General features: G+C 37.8%; 1 protein-coding gene across 1 annotated transcript in view; it reads left to right on the top strand.

Moving 5' to 3' along the window:
* The first annotated feature begins 1,935 nt into the window (after nt 1-1,935).
* The window catches only part of LOC117400645 (epiplakin), a 33,548-nt gene continuing 24,530 nt past the window's right edge, over nt 1,936-10,953 (top strand). The window contains exon 1 of the mRNA XM_059021358.1: nt 1,936-2,027. The gene's annotated coding sequence lies outside the window, so the exon portion shown is untranslated. The remainder of the gene's footprint in view (nt 2,028-10,953) is intronic.

Below are 10,953 nucleotides of genomic sequence, written 5' to 3'. Positions count from 1 at the left end.
AATAGAATCTCGGAATTCGATATACTTGTTGTATAGAAATGACATTACAAAGACAATAAGATCATTTATTCATAAAAAAAATTGAAAGTAAAATATTCCACTCTGAATATCACCATGAGTCTCTGCATTCACTTTCAATATGATCAGATCAAACATGGTGTGGCAAAGTAATAGCCCCCATATGTATATTGTATATGTGTGCTGTTATTATTTATTGTATTATAATTTGTTGTTTGGCAGCATGGATGGGGTTAAAAGCCCCATCATAAAAACCCTGTGCAGAAGGTGACCATCTCCCGAGTTAATTCATTGATTAATTGTTGCTAATCGGGAGATGGTCACCTGTATAAAAAGCCTGCAGTTTTCTGCACTCTGGGTGGAGAGTAGTGGAGAGAACGAGAGCAAGAGAAGGCGTCCTGAAAACGAAAGAAACTAAGAAATCAAGGATCAGTGAAGGTTACTGCCCAGCCTGACTTGTGTTGCTTAGTGTTCATGATTTTGTTTTGTTTAACTGTTTATTTTTACTCTGTGCTTATTTTTTGTGCCAACCTTTTATTTTATTTGTTTTGAAAATAAACGTCGCCGCAGCAGTTGCTTCTGCGTGTGTTCCTGTATCTGGCCTGATGTCACTACTCGCCATTCCTGTGACACATGGCCAAAGTGAAAATAAAAACTTGAGATCTTCCCTGTAGCTTGGACGTTGGAAGTTATTCACAATATTTCCATACTGTCCCAGTTTAATATATTAATATATTAATGTTTAGCTAAGCAAATTTGTGGCCAATCGTGTGCTGTCATGTAGACATAAAAAACAAAACATACAAAAAAAACAAAACACATTCACATAGACACACCTTGATAGGGGTTTGGCATTTCCCATAGAGTGTCACTGTAATGAGCAGGCATCTGAGCCCATTTAATTGAATGAAAAGTTCTGCAATCTGTTTGCTGATGTCATCCCTGTCCTAGAGAAGATAATGTTACTTGACAGGCACATTAGTTCAATCCTCAAGGCTTTTTTTCTGTCTGGAATCCATAAAAGACATCCCTAATTAATAAACTGCTGTAAAAACAACATGTTGAAGATAATGTTCTGAGTGGGCTGTGCTGTCTGATTAATGACAATAAGCTCACTTGCAAATCTTTATTATTTGCACCAAGAGGGAAGTGTCTTAGGACAGTAATTAAGTAAGTAAATGCTATCTGCTGTTGCTGCCTATTCGGCCTTAATCCTATTACCCAAGATGTTTTGTGACATTCAATGTATGGAATTCTGAGTGTATTGAGTATAGAGTAACAGCTCACCCCTACCTAAATTCTGGCATAAACATGACAGACTTAAGCTGGGCTGTATTTTTTAGGCACAAGATCAAGATGAGATAATATACATCTTTCTACACACATTACATACACCTGCCTATTTTTTTTTAAAAGCACGAAAAACAGGTTTTTAATCCAACATCTCGCTACAGCACTGTAACAGATTGGGTTACAGTGCCCAGTCCAGCAACACTAAATATATACAGTTAATGCAGGGTGCCTGTTTACCTGTACCTACCCTTACAAAGCTACACAAGGGACACAGCCCCCCATCGTTACCAAACCTGATTTGCCATACCAGCTACAGCAGTGTTTACAGTGCCATAAGGCAGTCTCCTCTGTCTACCCCACTACAGGGTCAAAGAATGAAGACAGCCTCCAATGTGAAGTATATCTCCTGAGAGCCCCAGAAATACAGCAGTCACTGTGCACACCCAGGCCAACAAGTTAGTCTGTTCTTTGATGTGATTGGAGTTTGGCTCAAGATAGTGGCTATCACTGTGATTGGTGGCAAAAGTTTTAAGAAAATACCAGTGGGTGGGGATGTGGGTGGGGTTGGAGTCATTCAGTATTAAAGCACACTGGAATCACTCTGCCTAAGTTATTGGCACAGCCCTGCAGCAACAACACAGCTTCTTCAAGTTTCTCTGGGGGCATTTAGACAGTGGAAAAGCCTGAGAACGCACATACCCACTCATCTCTTAAAGGTATGTTATATTTATATGCCACTTCTACCACTTTCTTAAAAACAGACCCGAACCAATCCACACAGGACTCTTACCTCTGTGCATATCTAGTGATATATTGTATAAGGTTTAGAATAATTTAAATACTATAGTTTAGTCAGTTATATTGTTCGGTCTGTTGTACTGTAGATTCTGCTTAAAAACATACCTGACAACCTGCATTTTCATGTTTACTGTGTCAAATTGAAGCACATTTAATTTTAATAACTATAACTGCAACTTACTGTCTTTCTAATATATTCATGGTTCTTAAGTAGTTAGTTTGTATATATATATATATATATATATATATATATATATATATATATATATATATATATATATATACACACACAGTCACAGACAAAAGTATTTGGGCAGTTTAAAAAAAAAGAGAAACACCAAAAAGAAACATTTCTAATTGTTATATTAAAATATATAAATGAATGTAGATTCAGTTTTATAATAAAATAACAAATTATTACATAACATGCATAACATGAAAAATAACATGCAAAAACTAATTTCATACTTTGACAAAAGTATTTGGGCAATCAACATATTTCATATGAAACCCATTTGTTGCTAATTATTGACAATTTATCATGGTTGAAAACCAACACCTGGTGATAATTATTGTATTAATATATACATAATCATCAAGTGCTGAAAAATAAATTGGAAACGTGTGATTCAAAAAAGCAACAAAAATGGTTAAAAGTCCAGCAACGATCTCAAAATGTCAGCGATACAACTAAACGATAAAGGAGAAACTAGCAGAAAAAAAGCAGAAAGACTTGGTTTACTGAAAAAGCACTATGTGAGCTATTATTGACAAACACAGGAGAGCAGGAACTACTGCAACTAGCTCCAGGTGTGGAAGACCAAGAAAGATTTCTGCAAAATCTGAAAAAAGAATCATTCAAGCAGCCCGGCAAAATCCTCAGATGACTGCAAAAGATTTGACTCAAGAATAGAGGTCGATGGTCAAGAAATTCAAAGATACCTTAACAAGATAAATGTCCATGAGTGAAAACCACATTTTATGTACAGACGAATCCAAATAGAACTTTTTTCACCAAGAAAGCAACAATATGTTTGGAGGAAGAGAGGAGAAGAATTTAAAGAAAAGTTCATCATGCCCAGTGTTAAACATGGTGGAGGGTGTGATGGTATGGGCTTGTTTTTCTTCCTCAGGCACTGATGATTGTATTGTAGAAGGATTAATGAATGCTGCAAAATCTCAAGAAATTTTACACTTTCATTTGTTACCCAGTGCTAGAAAGCTTATTGGACGGAAGTTTGTATTCCAGAAGGATAATGACCCGAAGCATCGAGATGTTGTTGATTGACTTGAAGGCTGCTGTTGCAAAAAGGAAACCAAAGTCGATTGCAGAACTCAAAGCAGTATGTGTTGAAGAATGGGCAAACATATCTCCGGAAAGATGCCAGGAACTGGTTTCAAAATACAAAAAAAGACTGCAAGCTGTAAAGGAAGCAAAGGGTGGGCACACACAATACTAATGTAAGGGTATTCAAAATTCACTAAAGAATCATGCAAAAAGCTCATTGACAAATATCCTGATCATTATAAAGAGGTTATTATTGCTAATGGTGCCTCAACTAGCTATTAATTTAATTTTCCTTGTCAGGGTATGAATGCTTTTGAATTAACATTTTTTTTTAGTTTTGCAAAGAAATTGCAAAAATATCCGCCCTGTCATATTTGTTTACATCGTCCAGTTGAATTTGTTTGAATTTCAGAAAGTCCCAAAACAGTGACAGTGACGTTTTAATCACCATTTTAGTGTTTGGAGCATCTTTCTTTTGCAGTATGTTTTGTAATTAATTTTCTGTTAAGTCATAGAATCGGAGTTCAGCCATTTACTCTTGTGAAAAGTGCAGGGGAGAAAGGGTAGAAAAGGGGTGGGACTGACAGTGATGTGAACCAATCACATGACAGACCGGTGGTATAAGAATGTTAGGGCAATAGTTAAATCTATTTTTCCTCCTATGATGAGGTTTTAACCCATCACAGGCCAGGATTCCCAGTGAAGTCCTAAATTCCAACTTCCACTGCCTCAAAGTGGCAGGAGGGTGACAACGGGTTCTCAAGATGAAGTACAGCGGGGTCCCCTGACTCTGGCAGGTTCAACCATGCTGTGAAAGCTTGAGTAACATACTCGGCCAAAGTGGAAGGGGCACTTACCAACCTGCCTGGCCAGCATGGTGTTATGGCCAACCCCCCCATGATGAAAGCACAGACAAAAACACGGCCCTCATTCCCCGGCTGGATTGCTGCCAACCAAGGCACCCCACTACAGGACTTTGTTCCAATCAGATCATTATTAATTGACCTCCAACAGGGATACCCGGGTCTTTTTCAGAATGATTAAAAAAAAAAAAAAAATCACATATATTAATGTTTTAAGTGCAAGCTACATATATTTAAATACTATATAGTGCACATACATTTAGTCCATTCAGATCTGTAGACTTGTGTAACCTTTTTCAGCACTGGAAACATTGGAATAATAATAATAATAATAATAATAATAATAATAATAATAATAATAATAATAATAATAATAATAAACGTCTCAGTTTGAATACAGTTATTAATGTTAAATGCGCTTCATGCTGTGAGATTCTTTACGACATCTATTGGCCATTCCGCTGTTGTTTTTGTCGTTGTTGTTGTTGTTGTTAACATGGCATCCAAGCAAAGGAGCTTTGTGTGGAATTTCTTTACCAAAGCAAGAAAACAGAATTTGCAAACTCTGACAAGGAAATATTTCAGTCAAAGGAGGAAGCACTAGCGAGTGAGTAATGTTTTTTCTCATACTGGTCTAATTTTTTTATTTTTTCACCAACACATTTTGGAGTGCGTATACTTTTTCTTAGTAAATCTACTTCATTAAAATATATATATTTTTTGCACTTTTTATATTTTTTTTCTGGGGTACACCGCTCACAATACTGTATTTATTTATTTATTTATTTATTTATTTTTAAATAAAGGCTACTTATTTGATATATTTGGTAAGAAACTATATCTGCGCAATAACTGTAGATAAAGCATTCCGTATTGGAAGCCACACGGTTATTATTGTTAATGGATCACAGAGTTATCACGAACATAAACCCAACAGGATGTTGTTATGTTGATTTCTTTCTGATTTAGTTCCTGAGAAGAACAGTCACTGCAGTTATTATTGAGGTGTGCTTGCCGCTGTGTGTTATTGTTTTGTGTAAAACCTTGATATCCTGTCAGTTAAGAAAAAGGCTTAATGCAAAGCTTGTTTTAACGTTGTCTTTATTACATTTTCATTAAATTCTCAAATTAATAATTGATACCCTGGTAGTAAACAGAGACCCTGGTCGGGTAATTTAAAAGCCGACGTGTACCCAGGTTTTCGGGTACCAGTGCCAACCTCTAATCTCTCTCTTACGGTATCGGTACTATGCTTTAGTATGAGAGGTCCCGGGATCCCACCCGTCCTCAACCTGTGTGTGCATAGCGTCGCTCTGTGTGATGCGCCTGCCTGCGTTAACCGAGATCGCTACAATATATATATATATATATATTCATTGAGAAGCTGCTAACACACAACCTTGTAGCAGCATCATAACTCAATTTAAACATTCCAGCAACTTTGTTAAAAGGTTGTGTGTCAGTGGGAACCAAGTAACAGTTTTGTTTTATAACAAAATTACATTGTATTGTACACCCTCAAGTATAAAGTGAAAGTATTATTACAGTCTTTTTATATGCACTGGCTAACAAGGATACGGTATGGAAAACGTTGGAAAATGAACAAGCAGAAGTATGCCATTGATGATGATAATAATAATAATAATAATAATAATAATAATACAAACTTTTAAAATGTTTTTAAAAATAAAAGCAATATTGGTAAAGACCTATGCAGACTTGTACCTCCTTGAAAATGGTGCTATTGGGTCACATGGTATGGCCGCCATATTGGATTTGCGTGAGGTGATTTTCAAAACTCTTCTCATGAACGGAAAATAGTACAGCGTGAAACTGTGTCTACATAGACCTCTTGTGTCTATGATTGATTCTATATAAGGAAAAATGGATAGGTCACATGATGTGGTGGCCATGTTGGATTTTGCATGAAACACTTAAATGACAAGTACTCAGGAAGCCTTTGGCTGATTGACGTGAATCTAGGTATACTTTAACTATCTACTGTCCTCTATCAGTGTTATTAAGGAAAAGTTGCTACATAAAGAAAAAACATGGCTGCCATGAGCCAATCAAATTGCAGCTTTTCTAAATGTACATATAGTGGCATTTTCGCTCTATTTTTTCTGCGGTAGAGTGTTCTATTATTATATTTCAGGATGTTGGAGGCTTTTGGAATGTTGTGTCTGTGAAAATGAGGGCGATGGGTCACATGATTTGGTGGCCATAGTGCGTTTTTCAAAAATGCACCAATGTCTCATTCTCGGACACAGTTTGACCAATTGTTGTGAAACTTTGCAATCATAAAATTAGTAACACCCTTTATCATTGTTACTGCATAAAACAACATCCTATGAGGACATGAACCGGAGTGAAAATGGTGCGGACATGTCACATGGTATGGCCGCCATACTGGATTTTTCATGCAAAAAAATGAACAATTTTAATATATATTCTTCCGCTTTTTAGAAAAAATAATCCGTCAGACAAGGTTCTATTTGCCGGAAACATTAAACTGGATGTTTTAAACATTTTCATTTATTGTAAAATGTTCCATTGAAAAAGGAAAACATGACGAATTAATGAAACATCCACTAGGAAGGGCAATAGAAAGTGTTTTCTCCTTTTTGTCCTTAAGTTTTGTGGTAGGAGGTGTGGAATGAACTGAACTCCACTGCTTTAGGTTTTCATCCGAAGCAGTCCAGTAGCTTCTTAAACTGGATTCTGCTCTGTGACCAGTAACTGACGTTATTTCTCTCGCCTCCAAGCCAGCTTCGCTAAGTAGGTGCTCAGCAGTGCTTCTATGCTGTGGTTCATGTAGCGACGAGACAGCGCTGCTTCCAGTGATAAGTGAGGCATCACTGAAGCAAGGTGATTCCCTCCCATTGGTTTTAGAGTATACCAGATAGCTTCATCATTTAGGGCAAAGGGGATTACCAGGCATTGCATACATACACCCACGGTGGCTCTCTATTTATTTCATTAAAAGCTTTGTGATTTTTTGTCTCTTCGTTGTAGTTTAAGGATACAAATTCCAGTCCATTTTCATCTGTAGTGACAACAAAGCTGTGAGGTTTAAAAAGACGCTGCCCTTCTCTGCCATGCCTGGCCATGTGTAAGTGAATATCCAGCCAGACTTTCTGCACAGACCAGAGGGTGTGGTGCTGGAGAGAGCAGCTGAGTTTTGTATCTTCTCCAGGTCAGCAGTAGTAATGCGTGGATGCTGAACTGCGGTGGCTTTGCCTGCTTTTCCTTATCTTTTCATTATTGACAAAAGTACATTATTGGCATTTGAATGCTTGGCCGCTAACAATGCTAACATTGCGGTTTATGTCAGTGCCGTTTCCATAGTGATTGAGACCAGCACGGAGGCTAACAAACCTAGAAATGGAGTATTCTTGACCAGCTGAATTACACATTCAAGCATAGAATTCTCCTGTTTAAAATTCCAAAAGAAACTGTTTTTAAGTCGATTACCATTTATTTTTGTTTCATCCAATCAATAAAAACACCAGCAGCCCAAGCAGTTGTTTTTTTGTGTTTGCTTCATTTTTGTTTTCTTCAATTTCTTTAAGTTGTTGACTTGTTAGCTTTTTTTTTCAACACAGGTTTTTCTTCAAATTCTAGCCACTTGTCTACTGACATGCCTCCGAAAAGATCAAATGTGATAACAGGAATCTCACTCATATTTAAAAGCTTTAAAAGACATTTTACAACAATGTACAAATACTTAAGGCGAGTTTAATATATTGTGTATTGATAACACTATGTAACACAATTTTTGTTCCTGGGTAGTAAGTGTTATTTCCTAATTGCTTATGCCTCAAAAGTATAGAAAATGGCTATTATTCCCCACAAACTTTGCTTTTGTGACCAGGACAGTGATATTTAGAATTGTACCTATTTCCAATGAGAAAACGGGCGAATTTGTGTCTTTTCGTTCACATAAAGTCAGAAAAAAACATATGAATCCAAATTAACATGTATTTATACTAAAGTAATACAAAAATGACTACAAAAGATTTAGAAGTGAGTAGTTTTTCGAGATTTACGATTATACTGTAAATCACTTTCACGAATCAGCCCCCAAATGTAGTCTCCCATCATGTTCTCGTTGTACTGTCCTTGGTAGCGGCGTTCAAAGTCCAGTATATCCTGGTGGAAGCGCTCGCCTTGCTCCTCCGAGTACGCTCCCATGTTCTCCTTGAATTTATCAAGATGAGCATCAAGGATATGGACTTTGAGGGACATCCTACAGCCCATTGTGCCGTAGTTCTTCACCAGAGTCTCAACCAGCTCCACATAGTTTTTGGCCTTGTGATTGCCCAGGAAGCCCCGAACCACTGCGACAAAGCTGTTCCAAGCCGCTTTCTCCTTACTAGTGAGCTTCTTGGGGAATTCATTGCACTCCAGGATCTTCTTTATCTGTGGTCCGACGAAGACACCGGCTTTGACCTTTGCCTCAGACAGCTTAATGAAGAAGTCTTGATGGTACTTGAAGGTACTAGAGCTCTGACAAATTGTTTCATAAGGCCCAATTTGATGTGCAGTGGTGGCATCAGCACCTTCCGGGGGTCCACCAGTGACTCCTACTTGATGTTGTTCCTCCCCACAGAGAACTCGGTCCGCTGTGGCCAGTCCCGCCTGTGGTAGTGCGCCTTGGTGTCCCTGCTGTCCCAAAGGCAAAGATAGCAGGGAAACTTGGTAAAACCGCCTTGGAGACCCATCAGGAATGCCACCATTTTGAAGTCTCCTATGACCTTGATGCCATCTCAGAAAAATGCAGATATGTATCCACTTAGGCAGCTGGAACTAAACTGAACTGGTGGGCTTAAGGCCCCTGTATTTATACTACTATTTATATTACTGGAAAGTTCTAGAAAGTTCTAGAAGTTACTCCAAGTTTACTCAGCACTGAATCTATCTGGAATGTTCTGGAAAATAGGTAAATTTCAAAATATCACTGTCCTGGTCACAGAAGCAAAGTTTGTGGGGAATAATAGCCATTTTCTATACTTTTGAGGCATAAGCAATTAGGAAATAACACTTACTACCCAGGAACCAAAAAAAAAAAAAAATTTGTTACACGGTGTAATTTATTATTCAAACTGTAATTAGACAAAAAGTTCAGCCGTGCATTATGTTATGTGTGGGTTATAGTTCATTACAACAGTTAATGTTGCATTCTGGTTAAAACAAGGGAACTTGGGATAGGTACTGTAAAGTGGGAAGGAACTGGACTTCACGTGAGAGTGGATTGCATGGAGGGATACGACAGTAGGCAGTTTTACCTCTGTGTGTTGAGTGTTAATAAACAGCACATTATTATTTGTTTATTTAGCAGACGCCTTTACCCAAGGCGACTTACAGAGACTAGGGTGTGTGAACTATGCATCAGCTGCAGAGTCACTTACAACTACGTCTCACCCGAAAGATGGAGCACAAGGAGGTGAAGTGACTTGCTCAGGGTCACACAATGAGTCAGTGGCTGAGGTGGGATTTGAACAGGGGACCTCCTGGTTACAAGCCCATTTCTTTAACCACTGGACCACACAGCCTCCTTATCTTTGGTTATGTGATGAGGTTTTAAACAATCACATACCAGAATGTCAAGGGACTGATTCATGTACCGTATTACTTTGGATTAACACCGCTGCATTAATTTTAAATTGCTAAAAACAGCTGCGGCGCTTATTCAAGGGCGGAGGTAAGAAATACTATGGTTTTTGAAAGGCGCAATTTTTTATTGCTTTTTTTACGGTATTTGAGGGAGGCGTATATTGAAGTTTATTTCTGTGGATACAACTTGATCAGGATGGCAAATAAGTCCTACAACTTTAAACTGAAAGCTGTTGAGCTTGCAGATCAGTCAGTGTTTGACTAGGTGGGGACACATACCAGTGTAGCGTGGAGAGGGAAATAACAACAAGAGAGAAATGTCAATTCAACACCGGTGGTTTATTTTCCCTTTCTTTTCTTACAGCAGTTTCTTAGAGTCGCAGGGCTGAACTATTTAATATACGGTGCGTTTCTTTCTCTTCAACCAGGAAGACAACTAATCACTCAGTCTCCTGATCCAGGCAGGGCTTCTGTGAGGAAGATGAGTTGATCCCGTGGCTATCCCCTAACAGCAACGCCACAGTGAGAGCTACACTAGCTTCTGCTCCCCATTGGCACTCCAAAACACCACACACACCCCTCTCCGAAGTTCCTGTCTGGATTAGCCAAAATACTGTGCATACAACCAAAACAGAAATGCATTTAAGAAACTTAAATAATGATCATACAGCTCCTGCATTACAACTAAAATGTATTACTTTTTTGCTAATTCATATATATATAAGTGCTGCTCTATTTATTTTTACATCAGTATCAGTTCATAGTGCTGTGTACCGATGGTATTCTTTTCTTGTTTCGGTTCCATAAACTTTATAGTAAAATACCGGCATGCTCCAGTGTGTAATTGTATTCTTTTAAATACATTTTATTCAAGTTTATTCAATTAATATTGTTTTTATTTGTAATGTTTTATCATACTGTGTTTTTTATGCATTTCTTTATTAAGTGCTGCATTTATTTGAGCTGGGATAGGGGAAAAAATGTACATGTTTCATTATTTAGAGCGGCATTAAATCGAGGATGGCATCTATTACAAATCTGATATCTGAATGCAGTGCTTATTCAAGGGAGACGATA

Source organism: Acipenser ruthenus, chromosome 4, assembly GCF_902713425.1.
Source record: "Acipenser ruthenus chromosome 4, fAciRut3.2 maternal haplotype, whole genome shotgun sequence".
Classification (NCBI taxonomy): Eukaryota; Metazoa; Chordata; class Actinopteri; order Acipenseriformes; family Acipenseridae; genus Acipenser; species Acipenser ruthenus.
This window is presented reverse-complemented; position numbering and strand designations above follow the sequence as displayed.